General features: G+C 38.3%; 1 protein-coding gene across 1 annotated transcript in view; it reads right to left on the bottom strand.

The window, feature by feature from the left end:
* Positions 1 to 19,660, bottom strand: part of PTPN12 (protein tyrosine phosphatase non-receptor type 12) — a 3,019,581-nt gene that overhangs the window by 2,752,312 nt on the left and 247,609 nt on the right. The window lies entirely within an intron of this gene.

Here is a 19,660-nt window from a genome sequence, read left to right as displayed (position 1 = left end):
ATATTTTCAGATTTAAAACAGCTTGAAACTTGGACAGTTGCCTCTTGATGCATGAAAGGCCTCTGACAGAGTAGAATGGCAGTATTTGATAGAGCTTTTATTGGAATCTGGTTTTCCATTAGAATTTGTAGACTTCTACTGGCTCTTTATTCAGAACCAGTTGTTAAAAATACATGCGGGTATATCGACATGTTTGAGAATACTTAGATGAACTAGACAAGGCTGTCTGATGTCATCGTACTTCTCTGCACTGCATCATGAGTTACTAGCTACTCTAGCTAAATGAAGCAGACTGTAAAATTACATTGCCTGCAGAAGCCATACTAGTGTACTTAGCTGTCTCAAAGCAGGATAGATACTGGTATATTTCAAATGCTAGATGAGTTTAAGATTTCTGGGTAAAACAAAATCGGTGGGAATAAAGTTAAGTACCATCCTTCATGCTGCAAAAGGATAATGACTATTGATGGAAGAAGGATGACCAAATTAGATGTTTGATTATTTGGCCGAGGGATTCCTTTGAAGAGTCCATTAATAAAATGTATGAACATTTAGACATACAGATATTCACTGTAACAGCATGGACAGGATACAGTTATTTTTAAATGTTAGCTCAAAGATGAAACTAAGTTGGGTTCAGCAGTTAAACATCTTATAATGATCATGAATCTGAAGTCTGAGAAAATGTGAACAAAAGCTCATGGCAAAAAGTGTGTCCCAAAATGGATGCACTTGCAAATTCTACAGGGAAACAACTACAGATTGATGCAGGTTACACAGGGGGTGACACTGGGACTGGTGAGTAATCCTCTAGTATGTAGGCTTCTTGCCTTTTCCAAATGTCAGTACTGTAGATGAGAATACATTTTACTCCAACAAGATTAGAAACTACTATTATGGAACAAAGTATTAAAGGACAAATAATTTAAAGACAGATGTCCGATATGAACTCAAACAAAATACTGCTTATATTTAAATTTAACATTCAGCAATTAATTATTTAAACTGTTCAAAGGTGTTATAATTTGAGGACACTTGTGCAGTGATTTTAGAAAATTGTTGCCTCAAGTCATTCCATATAGCTAGACATTAAAACCCTTTAAGTAAAATAAATAGTCAGTTTTGGCACTGGACTGTAGTATACAAAAGTTCAGGTCTATATTAGATCTTCAAAAGCTTAGGTTGTAGAATGCCAAATCATCAACACCTAAACATCGAAATCTAATAAACGCGACAGGCCAATTAGACAAATTTTTTCCCAGGGAAAAAATTTGCGTGGTCAACAAAAAAAAAAAAAACTTTAAAACCCTAATCAAGAGGGGGAGCTGTGCCCACCACACCCTCCCCCAACTAAATATACCAACTCTGAGATCGCTCTATATCAGGGAAAAGGGCAAATCCCTGATGACAGCCAAGCACATTTTTTCCCCAGGGAAAAAAATTTGCATAATTGGCCTGTCTCTATTAGACTTCGAGGTTTAGGTGTCAATATTTCGGCATTCAACAACCTAACCGTTTGAAAATCTAATATAAACCCAAAAGTTCAAACATATCTTTTGGTTGACAATGGAAGAAATGGGCTATGTGGTAGAATCGCATTACTACAAGGAAAGAATTTGTCACAAAATATAAAAGAATTAAGCCCATGGAGACTTCCAAGATGGCCGCAAACTCCTCAACAGTTTAATTTCAGCTCTCCCAGAGTGAAAAAAGAAACTGAGTGATAGGAGCCAGTAACTCTGCCAGATTTAGTAAACTCAGTTACTGGCTAGTAAGTAATCTTAGCCTGAAAGAAAATCAACTAGAAAAAGTGAAGAGAAAAGATTGGGAAGAATCCTACATCTGTTCAGCAAAAAGTAACTCTAGCTCCAGCTTTGGTGCAAAACATGGCTTCCAGTAAACTACAGGAAAAAATAAATGAATCAAATGTGCTCAGAAATGATTAAAATAAACAAAATATTTAAGAAATATACCAAATCAAATAAAAGGCTGAAAAATGGAATAAGCTTTAAACACTCAGATGAACTGATAAAACTGCAAAAATCGGAGGCCAAAATTAAGAAAAGCCTCACATAGTACAAGATTGCTAAAGATGCGCTTTTTCAGAAAATGGAAGTTAGAGGACACAGAGAAAATCTGAAATTTTCTGCTGTACAAGAGAAACTGGAAGGAATAGACCATTAATTTTATTAAAGCACAAATAAGCAACTTAACTGGTATTCCACAACAGGATTTGTTAACTGAAAGGACACATCATGTCTATGCTCTAAACCTGGCCACAGTAAAGCAGCCAAGACCTGTACTAGTAAATATGCAAACATACCAGCAGAAGTGTCATTCCTGACAAAACTGTGGCAGAAGGGCAAAGAATTAAAACTTGGAGACAGTAAAATGTTTGTAGAAAATGATTATTCACTGTACACTAGGCAGAAGAGAAGCAACTTAATCCCAGCAATCAGGAATTGTGGTTATATCTAGCTGTCTTCAGAATACTTTTCCTGGAGGATCAAAGTAATTTTTTGATGCAGAACAGGCTAAGGAGGAAATACAAAAGTTTGCCCAACAAGAAGTGAGCCAACAAACAGAAGGGGACTCCGCTTCTCATTCTTCTGATAATAAATCTCATAGAGAGACTTTGCCAGTGAAATCTTTTACAATATTCCAAAGAAAAATGCTTGAGAGACAGAAAAATGTGTAGGATTTGATTAGAAGAGTCAGGAGTTCCTTGGACTTGGTCTGGGTTGGGAGACGAAGATTAACAGTAAGACCAACAACACGGAAACTCATGAATATACATATGTGAGTTTAAGACATCAAATCACATTTGGGAAATACGGCTTTGACAGAATAAAAGGGAAAAGATTAGACTTTTGCTGACTTTGTTAAACTTGTCAGGGACTGAAAAGTGTATACCCCATTTCATGTTATTAATGTTTGGAAGGATACTAAAAAGGAAAGGGAAAAAAGTAAGTAAAATAATTTTTGTACTTAACAGTATTTCTATAAAACATTTCATCATATGAATTGCATGTTATATAGTAAAGCATAAAATACTAAAGTATGCAAGTGCCTTTTTTCTGTTCTTTTCTAGTTTTAAGAAATGTAGGCATTGCAATGTAAAAAAAAAAGGGAAGAAGGGCTGGACAAAAGCACGTTTAAATTAATATGCTGCACCCCTGGGTTTTTGAGGTGGTAGATGGGGTGTACAAGTGCACAGACTTTAATATATGTAGGAGTTGATATCTTCTCCCTCTTACTTTTGCATAAGTAAAATTCTGGATTAAGGCCACTGGCTTAATTTAATAACACTTGTTTGTGTCAACAAGAGAATGTAATGAAAAGCTTTCCTTTAGCAAATAAATGTTCACTTTGAGAAGTCCCTAGCTGAGGGAAGGGGGACATTTTATTCTTAGGTTTTCATGGAGCCAAGCTAATTGCTATGCAATAAGAGCTAGAGCAGTTTTTTAAGGTCAAACTGTAATGTTTTCTGAAAACATACAAGTTTTTTTTTTTTTTTTTAACATCTGGAAAGGGAATAAAGATAACAGACGGCAATTAGTGTAAGTAAGAGCGTAGGCTGTAACCTACTTCAAGAGGAATAAACATTGTTTGAAGATGTACATAGTTTTGTGTGTTTAAGTTAATAGTTTATGGGGTTTTCTTGGGATGTGTGTTTTGAGGTTTTCATTAAAACGGAACTCTTGCAAAATGTGACATAGGTTCAAATAGAGATGACAAAAGAAACAGCTGTATAAAAAAAATCAACTGCCAAACATTAGTTTGTGCAAGTAACCCAAAGGCTGGAAATAGACATTCAAAAAAGCTATCATATACAATAGGTGGGAATAATAGCTTCTTATCATAACAGCTTCACTAAACATATTATTTTGGAAAGTGAATGTCCTTACAGGTAAGAGAGAAAAAAGAAACAGTACTGAAATGCATTAAGGAATGCAGAATATAAATGGCAATGCTACAGGAGCCACACTTGGACAGAAATGAGCATGTGAATTTGATAAAGAAAGGATTTCAGGAGGGATATTCAGCAGACTATCAGGGATAAAGAAAAAGGGGAGTACTTATACTAATTGTTAGAGGACCTCCAACAGTGACAGAAGGGAGAAAAAAGATAATAATAGTAGTTTTGTTGTAGCAAGGAGCGACTGGCAAGGGAGTCTTACTCTGGCATTCCACTTTTGAACTGCTATTAAGAAGCTTAAGAATTTTTTATAATAATTAGCTTTCAGCAGGGAATATTACTTATATGTGCAAAATGGAATTTCATTTGCAAGAGTGAGGATGTATCTGGGTGACCTAGAAGGGAACATATAATAAAAGAGGGTAGCTTTCAGAATAAATTTATAAAAATATTTTAGTACAGAAGACGTGAATTCTGTTGAAGGAAATCAGAGAATTTACATATTATATATTCCCCAAGGTGCTGGGCTAGACTAGAAAAATTGTATTTCATAGGAACATGTGCATTTAATTGAAAGCTTTGACACACATCCAATAACCATTTCAGATCATGTGCCAATAACAACCAAGACAAAAATGCAGGGTGATTAACTAAAAATGAGACACTGGTGCTTCCCCACTTACTCATTAAAAAGATAGAAATTTAAGAATAGGTAATGGAAATTATTTGAGAGTTAAGGAAGTTAGAAATTTCTTCAGACGTTACATCTAGTGAGTGGGATAAAATGAAAGTGGAGTTTAAGAATAGAAATAAAAGGAAAAACAGATATGGTTAAAAATTAACAAGAATTGTTTAGAAAGACTGACAAAGGTTAAAATATTGCAGAATAGGGGGAATCTCACAGAACTGGAAGAGGCTCAACTGAAGAGTGCTTAAAAGAAAATAAGGGAGTATCTGGATAGTATGCACAAGTTTAGAAAGACTGTTATTGAGCAACTGTTTTTTGATAATAACTGCAGCTACAGAAACTTTTAGCACAATGACTTAGGCAATAGAAAGTGTTGTTGCCAAACTTTGGGAGCCTCTTAAAAGAAAAATAAGCAGAGATCCTGCAGAGGTATTAGAGATATTTTGTAAATTTTTATGAAAATGTGCATAAAGCAGAGAAATGTGGCAATAAAGAAATAGAATAAAAGGATATATTTATTGATGACTTAGTATGCCAAGGTTAGAAGTACATCAGGCTTAACAATTAACAGGAGGAGATGAGCTAAAAACAGTGGATGTACAATGAATCTGCAAGAAAGTCTCTAGGAGGAGACAGTATTCCTGTGGAGGTTTGGAAGCTAGAAGGAAAGAAAGATATAAAGATCCCAAAGGTTTTATTGAACAGTATTTTAAATTAATTGGAAACAACAACATCCTTGAAGAAAGCTACCGTGTCTACAATACCTAAAGATGGTAAAGACCCATCAGACACAGCTTCAGTCTAAAACATTTAGGATTTTTGCTTGGAAGTATTTGCAAAGGTTTTTTTTTATACCACAAGCGGACTCTACAGAATTTTTTCTCATGTAGATGGTAAATATGTTGGACGTGTCATGGGGAAGAAAGCACAGAATTTTTACTCATGTAGATGGCAAATATGTTGGACGTGTCATGTGGAAGAAAGAGGTAACTAAGAGCAAAAGTTTTTGGAGTGTAATGAGGTGGCATTCCCTACAGATTACTCTGTCAGAAACACTGGATGGGCAAATGGCTGTAACTGAGGAAACTATTATATGCGGTCTGTCTCTGTCTTTATCCTTACGTTTTTTCGGAAGATCGGTAGTTGGATGGCTTATTGAAGCAATTTTGGAATATGAAGAATGAGAGCGAAAGAATTTAGCAACAAAAAAAGCCTTACGACGAATAGTTTAGGTGTTGAACAGGGCACAAAATCGACAGCTAGAAACGTCGTGGTCTGGGTCTAAACAGGTGACGAAGTAAGAATGAAAATCTGAGGCATTTGCTTTCCACAGGCAAGACAATTATTAATTTTTTCTGACATCGGTTAGAGCAAGAAAAAAGGATCCCCAACTGGGTATTTCTCTTTTAGAAAACTTCAGGTCTGAAACTCTAAAAATGAACATTTCAGGAGAGGCGGCCGACCGGCAATTGCAAACTGCTTCTGCTTCAGGCTCCGCTTGGCAAGAAAATCTGATGTAATGGCATCGGCTGCATGTTTTATACCCCTGAAGACCTGACATCATGGAAGAAGCGACAGCATCGGATGCAGAAATCCCAAGACTCTGGTAATCGGGCCAACTGAGGGCTACCTGCAGGCAGATAACCCAAGTGTGATGACTGCAACAGTGAAACACAAAGAACATCTATTATTTTTGAGCTGCAATACAAGATCTGAATTGCCTACACATATAGTAAGACATTGTTAAGTTTAATTCTGGCGGGTGCCAGAAAAGCAATTACTAGAAAATGGAAATCAAAGTCTACACCAACTGTATTTGAAGTATTGAATATTTAAATAGAGATAAAAGACAAGGAAGTGGGATCTTTAGAAAAGGATAGGATCAGATTACATAGAAAAATATGGAAACTGTGGGAACAATGAATGCAGAATGATCTTTTGGAGGAGGACTGAGGCTAAAGGAAATGCAGAAATTGATTAAATTATGTAATACTGCACTGATGATATATACACAAAAGAATATCTATTATGTGTAATGCTAGCAACTGGGAATATATTAATAGGGTTTTCTTTTATATAAATGTATGTTAATAATACAATAAAGTGGTTTAAAAAAATTCTTAATGCCATGGAGGTTGAAGGCAGTTTAGAAACTATATGACGTGAGTTTTGGAATTGTTTTGGAATGTCTCAACTATATATGAAATAAATGACCATAGGAATACAGAAAGAAATGGTGTTCTTACATGACCAGCACACAGCTTTGGAACCTAGGCAACAGCAAATATGCAAGATGCAAGCTAAAGTAGATGAAACCGTAAGCAAGGGAACCCAGAGGAAAATATTTAACCAGAATGCAAGACAAGACAAAAAAAGCAAAATTTAAGCGTGAGTGGAGTTACAGTTGGAGAGATGGGAAGAAAATCCAATGGAATGCAGTGGACTGGGTTCAGTAAAGAGTCTTTGAGAACAGTACTGGTGAAATATTTATCTTCAAAAGATTCAAAAGTTAAATATGGAAAACACAGACTAATACTCATAGTATTTGAAAATGTTATGAGAAGGAAAAGATTCTGTGGAAGCTGTGGCAAACAGGTTAGAAACTACCAGTAGCAAGAAGAGGTCTCTCATTTGAAGCACGATTATTCTCAAGTAACACTTGAGAAATGTTTAAGGTTTGTGGATGCAATAAGAGAGTGCAAATGGAGAAATCTGAAAGTTTAATTATTTCCTGTTGGTCTGAATGTTTTTTTGGGAAAGTGTTGAGTTTTGACTGAGTGGATGAAGTAGTTTGTATAACTCCAAGCAGAGGAGAGTAGTCAATTTAGGTGAAGAGTTCAATGCTGCTGGCAAAGTGGAGAATGAATAGGAAGAAAGGTCACACTTTAGACAGGGAAAATATTTGTATACATGTTTGATTCCAAGGACAATGTGGGTGGACAGGCCTGAACAGTTTATCTTCAAATTTACAGCAGGTATTAATATAGGTAATGTAATGTACAAGTCAATGAAAGGTTTAGGCACATATAGTGCTGAAGGAAAAAGACTTAATTTGTGACACTGGGAAAGTGTCCGACTTTTACTGGTAAGTTAAAATAAGAAGCTATGTAATAAAGGATAACACAGTGTATACTATATATAAACGGATTTAGTTTCATAACATTTCCAGACTTGAAATATTCCCTGTTGCTTTCTAATATCAAGATTACTGTTAGCTGCTTGCTGTAAGCATTAAATAAAAACGAGTATGTTATGTTTCTGTTTTTTAATCCACTGAGAAGTTTAAAAATGAGAGCAATAAAATGTTTATAATGCTTCTTCAGGAATTAATTTTAAAGAATAAAAATATAAAGGATCAAGTGTTACTTATGGTCTCTAGCATGAAAGTAAAAGTTGATATATAAAAACAAAGGTGAAATACCACTACTTATCAAGGAGTAGAGACAGAAAGGCAAACAAACTAGAGAGGGGGGAGAGAAAGAGAATGTTTTGCTTAACAAAACAAATTATGTGGATCCATTTGCAGAACTCGTCAAGTTTGTAAATGTTACCTGTTACCTGAATAACTTGTAAAATGTATAAATTAAACCCATGTTGTTTTTTAAGCTGATAAAGACAGCCAAGGTCTGTTCTAAACACCCAAGTACTTGTTTAGCTTTAGAATAGTTTTTAGGCCTGACATTTCTCCTGAAATTGCAATTTAAATGCCAGTGTTATTTCATGCAAATGCTAAAAGTAACCCATTTTCTCTGTATATTGAGAGGCTCAAAAAAGGCAGTATAAAGAAACTAACAATGTATTAACTGCCAGCACTACAGGATAAAAATATAAATTGTGTTAACTGTGACTGCTGGATTGGTAATAAGAAAGAATATGAGTGGTTTTTCTTTAAATGTTTAAGTACTATGAGTAATGGACTGGAACAGCAAATCATCCGAAGACCGACTTTGTTGTTTGACATTACAAATGTGTACAAAGTATTATAAGTGATAACTAGTAGAACAAAAACAAGTAATGTAACTAGCAGAACAAAACAAATAATGTTTTTTTTTGTTTAGGTTATTAATGCCCTTGGATTTGAGGCATTTTTCTGATGCTTTCAAATATTAAGATTTGTATTTAGGGCTATACTGCTCAGACAAGCTCCTCGTGGTCCTGCAGAGTGGTCCTAGCAACAGGGAACTCAGAAAAGCGACTACTTTCTGTATTTTAAGTATCTTTGCTTTTTTTTCACTTGGAATAGCTTCTGTAGCTTACCCTGAACTAGCTTGAACTGTTTTTTAACTGTTTGCTGCATTATTTTAAAATCTGCACTTAAAGTTACATTTTAATCGAATTTGATCGAAAGTTTGTTTGTTTGTTTAATTTAACTGTTGAGGCTGCCCACTAAAGTGTGCTAGCCTGTGTAACTGATTTATCACTGTTTCTGCATTTTCTGTGTGTTTCTATCAAAAAAACAAAAAAAATAATCCTTGTTTTCCCACCTCTCATAGACTAGTTTAGACCAGTTTACAGGCATTGCTGTATTCTGGGCTGTGGTGTAGTTCCTGTGTTGTCCATTACCTTACTTGGATAGAGGGAAGTTTTTTGCTCACCAGTGGGAGTGGGGAGCCTTGAGCAGCCTACCTGTCCTTGTAGGAAGTGACCTCAGCACAAGAAGCTGTAGTAATTGGTTGTTTTGGACCATTTCTAGCTCTTTTGTAGTTCACTGTTTAAAATCTGCGTTTGCACAGCTTTGCGCGGTTGTGCGCATAGCGCAGTGCCGGTTAAACTTCTTCTGGCTCCGCCAGGTCTGCTCTTCAGATTTTCCCTTAAGGAAGCTCTACTCTTAGTATAATCAGACTACTCACTATATTATAAGCCTAGCACTTGTTCTCAATACTTCTCTACTAAGTAAGCACTCTCGTACTAAGTAAAGCACTACATCTACTTACCACCCCTGTGAATATCCACTTCCCTTAAAGGTACAGCACTCCCTTATACTGTTCTAGCATGTCGAGTGGTAGATTACTGGCATCCTCTCCAGTTCAGCTAGTCAATCTGGGTATCTTGAGACAATGCTACAATTGTCTCATGTACACAGACAACCCTCTCCTCCTCCCAACAAACACAAATACATGTGAGAGATGCAACTATATAGCCAAACTGGAGGCTGAACTCTCTCAACTCAGGGCTGGCATGACCAGACAGGAGGAGGTGGTAACCACACACACAACAATCCCAGTCCCACATAGACCTACCACAACTGCAAACCAAACACATAAAAACACAAAGACATACTCGGAGGCTCTAATAAAAAACTTACCAAAACAACAGAGGCTCCCAAAGCAGACATCCAAATATCCACCACCTCAAAACAAAATACATGCAACACATACTTCAATAAATCAGTGAGTCAACCAATCACAGCCCTTAAGGCCAAACACCATGCCTGATACACTAGTAATAGGTGACTCTATAGTCAGACACACTGATGTCCCGCTGACCAGGCTGAAAAAGGAGAGGGTGACTGTGAGCTGTCTATTGGGAGCTAGGATCCGCCACATAACACACGCACTCAAGTCACTCCAAAGCAAGTACAAATATGACTCCGTCATTGTCCATGCTGGTGTGAATGACCTGAGACGTACCTCCCTGGACTACATGAAGAGACATAGAGGAGCTCTCCGATTATGTAGCCCAGGCTGGTATGACCCTGACCCTGAGCAGCATCTTGCTCTCACCAAGAATGATACTACAATACAAAGACAAGATGATCAGCTTTAATAATTGGCTCAAGTACTGGTATCATTCTAAGGGGATCCAATGTCTGTCTGCCTGGGATGACATGTTGGACAAGCCACGCTGCTTCGCAAGGGATGGCTTACACCTGTCACCACTGGGCTTCCGGATATTGGCTAAGGCTCTTGCCACCCCCATAGTGCCTTTTTTAGGCAAGGCTCAAAAGACAAACCCACCTCCTTAGAAAACAAAATGGAAAAAACTAAGGGTAATGCTGCTCAATGCCAGAAGTCTAAATCTCAAGATGCAGGCACTTGATGCACCTCTCAGCATGGAGAACATCGACGTCTGTGTAGTAACTGAAACCTGGTTCAAGGCTCCTGAGAGCACCCCAGCGCTACCAGGCTATACCTTGTATCATGCTTTTCGGCCCCAAAACCCGGCGAACCACAAAGGAGGGGAGTGTCCATATTCATCAAGGACACCCACACCTCCAGGTTAGTAGCAAGACATGAAGCATCAGAGACTATACAGGTCCAACTAACCATAGGCAAAACTGCTATACAACTGGTAGCATGTTACAGACCACCCTCCCAATCTCAAGAACCCCACTCAGCCTTCCTGAAGACATTGGAGGATATGAATGTATCACAAAATGCCATCATACTGGGAGACTTCAACTACCCAAACATAGATTGGGTACATTATTCTAGCCCTAATACCCTAGCCCAAAGGTTCCTGGAATTCATAAATTCAAATGCACTGGAACAACTAGTCACCTCTCCCACTAGGGGAGATAATATACTAGACCTGATCATCACAAACATGGGGACAAAATGCTCCACACCGGAAGTATACCCCTCACTAGTGAGATCTGACCACAAACTAATCACCCTGGATATACATATCCCACCTCCACCCCCAGCACAAAAGACCACAGTGAAAAACTTCTCAAAAGCAGACTTCACTCTTCTTAAGACTGAGATGGTATCCTTTAAGCCCACTGTGCCAGTGGATACCACATCCCACAATGCCGAATCCTTCACAAATGCTTTCTATGGACATCTCCAAGAATGCATGGATCATGCAATCCCAAATAAATCTAAGTCTCTCTCCACCAAAGGCAAGTGTCCTGTCTGGTGGACCTCAGCCATAAACAAATTGCATAACAAAAGAAGGAAGCTACTGCACATCAGAGCAAAATCCCATGAAGGGAAGACATCTCTGATCAACATTAGCAGAAAACTACGTTCTCTCATAAAAACATCCAAGGCCAACTTTGAGAGAAAAATCACTAAGGACACTAAAGATAACCACAAAGCCTTCTTCAGCTATGTTAGAAATCTGGGCGGAAACCCTCAGATATGCTCAGAGTTGGTTCACAACAACAAAAAATACACTGAACCCACAGATATTGCCAACATTCTGGCTGAAAGGTTCACTGCAAATTTCTCCCCTCCCTCACCCCCAAAAGAAGAAATACTTATCCCAGCTGAATGTAATCTCCCTGTCATCTCAGATGTCCAAGTGAGAACCGCCCTAAACAAAGCTAAGAACACAGCATCAATGGGACCGGACGGTATCCCGGGTTGCGTGTTATGTGAACTCCAAGAGGAGCTAAACCCACACATAAAAATGCTATTTAACCTTAGCCTTACAACGGGATATGTACCTGAACACTGGTGTACAGCAACAGTGGTCCCACTCCACAAGGGGGGTGCCTCTACAGACCCTGGAAACTACCACCCCATAAGCTTAACCAGCCTGGTCTGCAAAGCTATGGAAAGAATCATTATGGAACTCATAAACAGAGACAAAGGGGACCTACAGACACTTGACCCCACCCAGTTCGGCTTTGTAAAGGGCAGATCCTGCCTTTTGAACCTGGTTGACTTTTTCAAAACAGTCACTAGAGCCATTGATGAGGGCAAAGCAGTCCATACAGCATACCTGGACTTGGCTAAGGCCTTCGACACAATACCCCACTCAGGCATTATAGAAAAGCTCAACAGCTTAAACGTAAACCCTTATGTCACTAGATGGGTTGCAAACTGGCTAAAGGACAGAACCCATAAAGTTAAAATCGCTGGAGCAATGTCAGACTCAAAGCCAGTCACAAGTGGTGTCCCACAGGGATCTGTCCTGGGACCCCTCTTGTTCGGCATTTACTTCTCAGATGTTAAAGCAAACATGGGAGGGCTGTGGCTGACAAAGTTTGCAGATGACTGCAAACTAGGCGCCATAGTCGATACACCAGCGGACACATACATCCTACAAAAAGGCCTCACAGAAACGGACAACTGGTGCCGGAGTCACGGCCTTAAACTAAATGCCAAAAAATGTATAGTCATCCCCTTTGGGAAAAACAAAGTACCCACAAATTATCACATAGACAGCAACCCACTGAGTACGGAAAAAGTAAGTCAGAGACCTAGGGACCCAAGTCGACAGCGACCTCTCATTTGACACCCACGTTGCCAAAGTGATTAGAAAAACATTCTACCTTGCACACCTCATCATGAAGGGATTCACATCCAGATCCAAGGATGTCATTGTACCCCTATATTCCTCCCTCATCAGACCCATGATTGAGTACAATGCCCCATTTGGTATGTACCTCACCCGGCATTTGCAACAGCTGGAAAGACCACAAAAGTACCTCACCAAGAGGATCAAGGGTCTCCAACATATGTCTTATTCTGCCAGACTAAAGAAACTTCAGCTCTATTCAGTAGCATACCGCCTGCTCAGAGGTGATCTCTGCCTGACGTACAAGGCCATGTCCAATCAGGATCTGATGGACATGCTCCACCTCAAACAATCCAAATCCATCAGGACCACGAGAGCTAAAGACTTAAACCTTGGCACAAGTATGAATAGGACATGCTGGAGGGATAGATTCATAACCCAGAGGCTTCCCATGCTTTGGAACAAGATCCCAGTTCAGATTAGGCAGAGCCCTCACTGACTCTCTTCAAGAGAAATCTTGATGAGTGGATGGGAGATCGTAAGTTTACCCCAGGGGTCACATCTGTGTCACTGCTAGACAGGGGCACAGTAAACTAATTCTATTATATAAGGGGACCTTCATTGTGTCACTACTAGACAGAGGCACAGTATTCTAAATTTATTCTGTACATTTTTTGTACCATTTCATGGGGTGGCAAAAGCCACATCACTATGGCTAGGCTTACAAATGCCCCAGGGCAGATAGCCTAATACTATACTATGAAACTATAAAACTATATGCATGTCATGATAACTTCCCTTCTCTTTCTATATATTGGGAAGTTTGACAATGTAAGCATTAAGCTCATAATACTTCTTTACCTGTCAGTTTCGAAGGATCAAAATATTACTACTGGGTATCATGATAATATTAAAGGCTGATGACATAATTAAGACAAAGCTGAAATGCCTTACTCAATATCAAGGAGTCTGAGCTAAAATGACAAACCAAATGAGGACAGATTATGTTACCTGAAACTACAAATTATGTTAAATAAAATAATGTATGGTTAGGTTAGTAGAGTTTGCCATAAGAATAGTATCAAATTTGCTTAGAGAACTGACCTATTATCAGTCCTAAAATATAAGAATTAGTGTTAGTATAATAATATGCAAGAAGAAAACTAAATGGCAGGACAGAAATAAGCAATGTGGATGATATGGAAAACAGCAGTTTTGACAAAAATATGGGAAGCAAGTCTAATAAAGAAAAATAAGAAGAACAAGAAAAGAGAAGTGCATATTCTTCTTTCTACTAGATGGTAATGATGTGGACATCCTACAAAAGGGCCTCACTGAGACAGATGCCTGGTGTTAAAGCCATGGCCTCAAGCTCAATGCCAAAAAGTGCATTGTCATCCCCTTTGGTAAAAACTCTGTACCCATGAACTACCATATAGGCGGTAGTAAACTTAACACCGAAAGTGTGATAAGAGACCTTGGGACACAGGTGGACAGTAGTCTCTCCCTTGATAATCACATCGCCACAGTAGTCAGGAAATCCTTCTACGTGGCTCACCTCATCACAAAAGGTTTCTCATCCAGGAAAAAAGAGGTCATTGTTCCCCTCTACGCATCACTCATTAGACCCATTATAGAGTACAATACCCCTCTTGGTATGTACCTCACAAGACATCTACAACAACTGCAAAGACCGCAGAAATACCTCACAAAGAGGATTACCGGCCTCAAACAGATGCCCTATGCAGACAGTCTCAAAAATCTCCATCTTTACTCCATCGCATATCGCCTACTCAGAGGTGATCTCTGCCTTACATACAAAGCTATGTCAAACCCAGAACTGTTGGACATACTCCACTTAAAGAGATTCCAATCCCTCCGAGCTACACACTCTAGGGACCTAAACCTTGTCACCACAATAAACAGAACATGCTGGAGGGATAGATTCCTGTCCCAGAGACTTCCCATACTCTGGAACAAACTACATATCTATATCAAACAAAGCTCCTCATTAGCACTCTTCAAGAAAAATCTTGATGACTGGATGGGAAATAGGAAATTCACCCCTGGGATCACTTCTGTGGCTCTGCTCAACAGTAGCACAGGAAAATAATTTTCTTGGGTGGCGAAAGCCAGGGTACCTTTTTGGCTAGGCTTATATAGGCCCTAGGGCCAATAGACTAGTACCTACCTATGAACCTATGGTCCTGGTGGGGGCACCAAATATATCTATTATATGGAATAATCTGAGAGTTGACTTCTACAGTGCAAAAAGATAATAGGCCATGGTGATCTGGTTTACAGACTCATGGTAATAAGGTTGATGGAGATAAAACAGAAAACTGAAGGACTGAAGAATGTGAGCATTTTGTGTCCATGTGTTTACTGTTCAGATAGGTAGGTGTTTAAGGTGATGTGGCTGAAACAGGATCTGGACTGGTAAAGAATTTTAGATGATGGATAAGTAGATGGCTTTATTTTGTCCCTTGTCAGGCAATCTAATCGGTGCATGACAGCACATTCTGCTCAAAACAAGGGCATGCTATAGACTGGTGGGAATGCATCTCGACAGAAAGTGAAAATGAATGACAGCATGGAGAATATAAACGTCTGGTAACTAACTTTTGACACCATCTGAGCGGAATACTGAATTAAGAATACAGAAATTATACTACAAACTAAAGGCCTGTCTGACAAAGACCTGAATGTATGAATTGAATATACTCTAAAACAGGGAAGTAATGTAGAAAAGCATAGGTTGGGGCTCCACATGACAATGTCACACAGTAATATAGCTTATACTGTTGACAGAGTGATTTTATAGAGAAAGGTTTAAAATGACACATTTTAAAGAAGAAACAGAACAGTAAACAGAACAAAGGTAAAGTGGGAATGATACGCACATATGGGTCAGTGAGGTATGCAAGGGAGATTTTCTGTCAGAAAGATGGTGTGCTGGATAAAGATTTAAAAGCCATAAGATATATCCAGATTTCATCCTAGTAAAAAAATGGAAAAGATAATGAAGGTTTAGTTTTTGATAGGTACTTGTATTCATCTGTAATAATACAGTAATACGGCAAGCTTGGTTAAATGCCATGAAACCATGGAAATAGAATGTTTTAATGAAAGAAGGCACCGCTGAAACAAAAAGAATGCGGTTATACTCAAAACTGAAGGCAAGTGTGTGTGAAGTGCAGTGATAACATGACTGTCAGTATGCAAACACATGCTATTGTATTAACAATTATGATGTTAATGTGGATGATGAAAACAACTGTTAACATGTATTAGGTTTATCACTGTTAAAATATGCTACTGCAATTTTTGGATTTGTTGTCTGTTGAACAATGTGTTTTCGAAAATGTATATTTTACTGTAACAAAAACAGATATTTCAGATTTTCTTAAAGCAAATAAACTCATCATCTATCTGAATCATAACAGTGTATCAGCCTGAGCAACATAACTGCAAAGCACAGAGTGGCCAAATGACTACATGGCACTATTGGTGATATCTACCAATAATGGATCATATCTCCAAAAGAATTTCTCAAATGATACAATGATCCTCTGCACCAGAATTTAATTAGCTGATGATTCCAGGTAAAAAATACATACACAACTTTATCTGCAGTATAAAAGTCTAAATTGGAGGGGGGCAGTGGATTTCACAGAAAAAAATCATATTCAGGAGCAATTTAAAGGATGTTTACTTCTGTTAAAATGACAACTTAGTAAATATGATTTCTACATTCATAAAAAGTAAAATACAAGACCCTGATAAAAACTAAGTACAACTCAAATTGTCAGACTATGGTAACAAAAGCCTATAAGCTCCTAAATTTGGTGTCTTTTTTGTATAAAAGACCATGTGTCAGTCCCTCCTCAAGATTTCATTATGAGACATTTGAAGGGCAGTACTTGGTTCAGCTACAAAATGCATGCAAGACTGCTATTCTACCCTTAGGAAGCGTCACTGCACCTCAGTGCTGAAACTGACCACACCATTGTCATTGTTATAAACCAAAGCATGACACAACACTTTACTACTTAAATTTTATGTTCAAATACATGGGACTTTTATATATGAGACAATGATATCTCAATAAAGATAAATTCTATACAATTATTTAATTCTGTAAAATATTAATAAGATCCTCAGTGGAGATGAGTACAATGCAAAATGTCAGATAACAATAAAGGTCTATGAATATCTGTATTTGGTACTTATCTGTTAAAGACCATAGGTCAAGACCCCTTTGAGATTTCATTGTGACACTGAAGTAAAACCAATACAGTGCTCTGGTATAAACTGCACCCAACACTGCTACTCTACCCTTACACATTTTAGAACAGCTTAACTCTGAATCTGGCCCCACCATTTTAACTGCTTCAAAACTATTGAAACTTTAGAGAAAACATGTTTAAAGTGAAAAAATTCCTTTCTGGAGAAATATATAAATCTTTTACTTCTGATGTAAATGCACTTACTGTGTATTGCACCTATATTTTGGCCTGGGCTCCATCTCACCTCCTGATAAATAATACAGCCCCCTCAATATCGACTGGGTATAGTGATGACTGTATTAAAGGTTTTCTAAACCACTGCATTTGGGACTGGTGTTTGATGCTATGCATAATTTTTCTTATCACAGTTCACAACAGAAGTAACAGAATTACAATGGGATACTCAGGTGCAGAATACAATAAGAACCATCATTTTCCCCTCAAGGACTGTACAGCATATCAACCCCAGAGTTTAGGCCTTATCCTACATGCAACACAGCAAAAACAAATGCTGCCTTCTCTGGTGAAATGCATGTTTTTTTTTTACTTCTGATATAATTATAACATTGCATATATGTTTTGGAAATTAATATCACCCTGCCTCCTGAAAAAGATGTCAGCACCCCCCCACACACACACAGCGAAAAATATTATATCTGGCAACTGTAATAGTAAAAGGATTAAGAATGCCTGTGTGGTACTACCTATAAAAAGGCCATATAAAAAAAAAAAATCTCAAAGGAAAATTTATAACACAATTAACAATAGGACGCTCAGGTCCAAAATGCACACAAGACTGCAATTCTGCCCACAAGGGCTTAAATGCACCTGCACCAGTGGCATAGAGGCTAAAGCCCCAACTACAGTACATGAACCGGCTTTAAGTAGGCAGGCACTTCATGGCACAGGCAGAGAGGTTGGGCATGCCTATCCTGTTGGGGCAGGTGTGTGCACTCAGACTACATTACCACTATTAATTTCCCTTGTGGAGATCGGGAAAATGGTGCATGTGTGCTGCCTCTGGATGGACAAGGCAGTCCTGATGTCAACAGTCCCTTGCAGAATTGATGGTTACAGAGATGCTGAGTCCGACTGCATAACTCATCCACCCTACCTTACTGGACAGGCTGGAGGCAGTTATATAGAAGAAAACACTCCTTGACAAAAGTATGATGTTGCTTCAGGTGCCTTGGGCCTTGAAAATAGAGGCCAAGTCAGGTTTGGTAGCCTCTGTGGATGAGAAGACCTGGGAGTAGCTGATGGTCAGATGTGAGGAGCCAAAAAAGTGCAAGATTTAAACACAGCTCAACATCAAGTCATGGCAAGTTAGAAATGTATATACATATTTTCTCCTGGAGATATACTTATTTTTTCTTTTGATACAACTCCCAAATAAACACGCTCTGGCTACTTTCCACTACCACAAAGAGAACACACACACTCACACTTAATGGAAACAATAAAATGCAACTTTAAACTTTCCAACGGCCATGGAGGCCTATTGCAGACACTTCTCTGAAACAGTTTTACATTTTCTAGTAACACTGAGGCAATAGAGCTGGATATTTAGGTATAAACTTTAATTTGATTATATTTTTTACATTTTCTACTGCACTTATTCAGACAACAAAGTTAGATAATCAGGTATAAATTGAGGTATGGTTGTGCTTTTAGGTGCCAAGATACTAGAACAGCGGCATTGTCAGAGTGCCAAGTCATGATTCCTGGTAATGCTTTCTTTTTTTTTTTTTTTTTTTTTGTGCACTACTGCTTGAAGTGTTGTAAGACATCACTTTCAATAGCAAATAAATGGTTAAGAGTTCTTATGACATTGAAGCAACATACATTCTTATGACATTGAAGCAACATAAATTTATGTATTTCCCTTGAGAGAAAAAAGTAAATAAGCATATTTGTGCTGAAATTAATCTGACATGCAGCAGAGACACTGAAAAAAATAATAGTAACAATAATAATAATGCTAAAAATTCAAAAGCCTTAGGCAAAAGTTACTTACCATAATGACAGATCTGGAGGAGCAGGTCCATCCTTGATAACCAGTAAGGCTGAAGCCACAGGCTTTCAGTCAGCTCAACTTCTAAACCATTCCTAGGCAGACAGCCACTCTCCCTTAACAATATGCTCTGTGGTCCATTTTCCTCTCTAGATTCCAGGTGTGCTGCTCAAAAGTGAAGCAAAACAATACCAATACCTAATAAGCAATAACCTTCCACAACACATCTGCCATGGGCAGGAGGGAAAGGGACTTCACATTTGGGTTGATGTGGTGCATCCTTGTTAAGCAGTAGCACAGAATCCCAAGTCTGTCTGTCATCATGGAAATATACCTCAGATTACTGCAGCTTCTCATAAAGACGGAGATAAACAGAAAACACCCAGTTTACACTGCCCTGCAAAAGCGATCACCAAGGCATTTTAACAACTGAAGATCTTATCTAAGGATGCTTTTCTAAAAAGGGCCTGAAATGCAGCCACTGCTGTTTTGTAATGAACTGCAGTGCACAGCAGGCAAAGTTACGTCTTACTTCACACAGGAGAACACAACATAGTCAG

This window comes from Protopterus annectens, chromosome 11.part0, assembly GCF_019279795.1.
Source record: "Protopterus annectens isolate FY-2018-M chromosome 11.part0, PAN1.0, whole genome shotgun sequence".
NCBI classification, from domain to species: domain Eukaryota; kingdom Metazoa; phylum Chordata; order Ceratodontiformes; family Protopteridae; genus Protopterus; species Protopterus annectens.
Note: the sequence above shows the minus strand (reverse complement) of the source record. Positions and strands in the feature narration are given on the sequence as shown.